Source organism: Triticum aestivum, chromosome 5B (genome assembly GCF_018294505.1).
Source record: "Triticum aestivum cultivar Chinese Spring chromosome 5B, IWGSC CS RefSeq v2.1, whole genome shotgun sequence".
Classification (NCBI taxonomy): Eukaryota; Viridiplantae; Streptophyta; class Magnoliopsida; order Poales; family Poaceae; genus Triticum; species Triticum aestivum.
In genome coordinates this window covers 621,577,331-621,582,086 of record NC_057807.1, presented here as the reverse complement: position 1 = coordinate 621,582,086, position 4,756 = coordinate 621,577,331, and positions in this window count along the sequence as shown.

The following is a 4,756-nucleotide window of genomic DNA, read 5'->3' as shown; positions in this document are numbered from 1 at the left end:
ACACACGCGGTTGATGCATTTTAATTAAGTCAAGTGTCAAGTTCTCTACAATCGGATATTAACAAATTCTCATCTGCCACATAACCGTGGGCACAGCTCTCGAAAGTTTAAACCCTGCAGGGGTGTCCCAACTTAGCCCATCACAAGCTCTCACGATCAACGAAGGATATTCCTTCTCCCAGAAAGACCCGATCAGCCTCGGAATCCCGGTTACAAGACATTTCGACAATGGTAAAACAAGATCGGCAAGACCGCCCGAATGTGCCGACAAATCCCAATAGGAGTTGCACATATCTCGTTCTCAGGGCACACCGGATGGGACAAGCTATGAGTAAAATTAGCCCTCAAGTTTCCCCAAGGTGGCCCCGCAGGCTGCCTAGTTCAGACCAACACTTAGAGAAGCACTGGCCCGGGGGGTTAAAATAAAGATGACCCTTGAGTCTGCAGAACCCAAGGGAAAAGTTATAGGTTGTTAGGCAAATATAAAACCAAGGCTGGGCCTTGCTGGAGGAGTTTTATTCAAAGCGAACTGTCAAGGGGTTCCCATAAACCCGACCGCGTAAGGAACGCAAAATCAAGGAACATAACACCGGTATGACGGAAACTAAGGCGGCAAGAGTGGAACAAAACACCAGGAATAAGGTCGAGCCTTCCACCCTTTACCAAGTATATAGAGCATTAATTAAAATAGGAGATATTATGATATCCTAACATAATCATGATCCAAGATGGAGCAATCTTCAACTTCACCTACAACTAACAACGCTATAAGAGGGGCAGAGCAAAGCGATAACTTAGCCAAACAAGGTTTGCTAGGAAGGTTGAAAAAGGTTAGAGTCTAACATGGCAAGGAGGCTTGATAAACAAGTGGTAGGAAGCGCGACATAGCGATAGCATCGAAACAACTAGCATAGCAATGATAGTAGTGAGATCAGGGTAACAGTCATCTTGCCTGAAATCCCGCTAGGAAGAAGAACGAGTCCTTGAAGTAGACGAACGGATGAAGATGAACCAAGTGTAGACGAACGAGTCCTCACGATCGCAACGAAACAGGAACTATCGAGAAGAAGCACAACCAGAAAGAAGCAAACAACATGGTAAACACACAACACATAAACATGACATGATTCTCAACCAGGTATGATGTATGACAAGGCTATATGATGCTACTCATGGAAAGAGATGATGCATACAAGAACAACACATCAAAGAAAGTTTAAATGAGGCCGGAAATAACATATAACAATTTCGATAAGTCCTCATATGCTAATTTCGAAATTGGTCCAGATCTGAACAAACCTTATGTTCAAGTTGTTAGACAGCAAGTTAAGATGCACCAAGATAATCTACACGAAAATCTAGTCAAGTTACATTTAAAGTTCATTTAGTTGGGAGCTACGTCCTAGAAGATATGAGCAAAACGAGTCAAACATGGCATTGGTGCAAAATGCATACAAACATCAAGCAAACACACTCAAAGCATGGATGCAAAATGATAATATGAAACTACATGCAATTATAAACAAGTTTCATATAGAGCATGCTAAAAGCGGAGCAACGGTGCAACACATACACTCCAAACAAGATATAACAACAATCTGCCCAAAACAGCAACTAGGCACTTTGCAACCATCAAAACAACATGCTACAGGAATCATATGAGCATAAACCTGACATGCCTTCATGTAAAGATAACATACTTCAAATATCACTAAGGTTCATGTTTGTAGGAATCAAGACTAAACCAATATAATCAATGCAAAATGCAACTTTATAACAAAGGAGCATATACATTAGCAGAGTTAATATGATGGCAGTTTGAGAGCTAAAAAGAGACACGCTACAGCAAGTAAACATAGCAACCAAGGGCATGGAATCAAAGTACACATAACAAAGAGAAAATAACATCATGGCATCATATACATATGGCTCATGGATTAGTGGGAACCAACATGACAAGATTGAATGTTGAAACAGTTTCAGCAAGTGTAAAACAACAACATTATGATAGCATGTTCGTAAGCATGGAACAGAGGCATATGATATCTAAAATTAATAAACATGGCATGTGAACAAAGCAATCATAGCATAATTCAAAACATATAATTTTATCATCTCCAAAAGAGGCATGGATCAACCCATAACAAGCTCACAACAAGACATCGTGAAGTTAACAGGAAACTGGAACAACATATAGGCATGTTCATGGCAATGAAAACGTATGCTACAGGACATACATATAGGGCATAAAAAGGCATGGCATGATGGCGAATAACATGAAAAAAAAGAATGTCAACTAAGATCTCCAGATTGTGCGTGGATTAATTGGAAGCATCAAGCAAACATGGCATCATGATATTACAGATTCAGCATTGACAGAACATTAACAATGAGTAGCCCACTTCACAAGCTTGTTGCACTCACTACAGGGCATATCAAAATACATCGATTACACCAGAGCAAAGATGGCATAATTAAGCTCCTAAAACATGTAGACATGATGCTCAAAAGAAAATCACACAAAAATATATAAAAATGACAAATAGGCAAGTTATAACAGTTTTCAGCAGTTAATAGCGACATGCACTTTTGCAACAGGGATTAAGATGTCAAGATGCACCCTAACATGAATGCAACAGCAACCAACATGTATAGCACGAAGAGCAGAACACTTACATATCAAGATCATCATCATAGGATCAACAGGGACAAAGTTACATTTAGCAATCAGCAGATTCCGGCAGTTTATATCACATAGCAGTTTTGCAATGAAGATTAAGGCATCAATATGAACAGTAACATCCATGCAAATTACTCCATCATGAAGAGCATCACGAGATGAACATTTTGACATATTATGCATGCAAAACGGAGTAACGAGCACGGAGTTATGCCATGATGAAGATGCACACATAATGCTAATTTTCTCAGACTTGAACCAATTTTACAGAGAAAAAAAACGAGATGTGCGTCATATAGTTATCTCGTGCGCAGGGTGGGGGTTAGCCGTCGGGTGCTCACCTAGGGCCCTTGGGCCTGTCGGTCCTGGGCTGGGCCTAGGAGGACGGAGGGGAGGTGGACTGGGTAGGGGCCGTGGGACGCCGGCGATGGGGAAGGCGGCGGCCGTTGCTGGAAGGTGCGGCGGCGGTGACCGACGAGGAGGCGGCGGCGGAGGAGCTCCGGGGTCGGGCGCGGGATCGGGCACGGAGGCGCGACAAGCCGGGCCGGGAGGGCCGCGGCTGGGCCCAGCGGGCCCGCATTGTGGAGGCGCGGTGGAGACGGCGGCGGGGACACATGGAGGGCGTGGATTGGCTCGGAGGAGGCAGCGGACATGTTCGGTGGCGGGGTGGTGTGTCCGGCGGCTGAGAGGGAGAGAAGCTAGGGGTAGGGGTGGTTTCAACCGCGAAAATGGAGAGGGAGGACCTATTTATAGATAGAGGGAGCTAGGAGAGTCCAAATGAGGTGCGGTTTTCGCCCACACGGTCGTGATCCAACGACGGAGAGCATGGAGGTGGTTTAGATGGGCTATTGGGCTGTGTGGAGGGGTGCTGGGCTGCAAGAGAAAAGGGGTCTGGCGGTTAACGCGGTTAACCGTTGGGGCATCAAACGACCTCCAAATAGAACAAAATTTGATAGGCGGTCTACCGGTGATATACCAAGACCACTCGTCAACTCTCAGCCCATTCCGAGAACGTTTTTCTCCCGCTCATGAAACAAGGTCTGAGAGGGGCGACGGGTGAATGCGAGTGTGTCGGATGACGAAACGGACAACGGAGAAAGAGATCGGATGCAAGTTTTGAAAAACATGCAGATGAAATGCATATGGTGACATGGCAAAATGCAACACGCAAGCAAATGACATGGCAACGATGGCGAATAACTGGAAGACACCTGGCGCATCGGATTCGGAGCGTTACAACTCTCCTCCACTAACAAGAGATCTCGTCCCGAGATCTTAGGAACGAGACGAAAGAGAAAGAGGAAGAGATGAAGTAAGAACGCAAGAGAGAAGATGAACAAAGTCTGAGAGCGTTCGGGTAGAAAAGAGGAACGGTGAATATGACGAGAATCAAAAGCCCATGGAATAAGATAGACTCTGAAACCACTTCAGTTAGAACAAGATAGAAAAGGAATAAGAACATAAGTATTTGGGTAGCACTCCGACTGAACATGGAAAGAATAGAACATGAACTTCACAAGATGGGATGACACTTGATGAGATGAACAACGCAATGCCTCTGGAAGAATAGAGGAACGAAAAGAATGGATAAGAGAACAACAACTTTCACCACGAATGAATTAGATAGCATCCTTAGAGGAAGTATTGAATGGATTTGTTGAGAAAATCAACAATAAAAGAATAAGCTTGTTGTGGACTTATCAAAAACATCTCAAAACTTGAGGTGAAATTATACCACAATCAAATGTCTGAACAATTTCGCGGTTCGAAGTGTTTTCATATTTTCTTTTCTGGAGTTCAAATTTCCACAGCCATTTCGTCGGAACCTCACCGGAGAGGGGGGGCTTGCGAACGGGTCTCACGCCCTGAAACATCTTCCATGCGGAAAAAACGATTTTTTATTTTTTTTATAGTATTTATTTTGATTTTACTGTTCATGGCAGAAGTAGATGAGCTCCAGGAGCCAAATCGCCGCACTTCAACCAAGGTTGTTTAGAGTATCTACAACCGGATCCCCAAAACGTCACATCGGACTCCTACTTTGTCCCCAAATGATCGGGTTATCCACAGATCTTC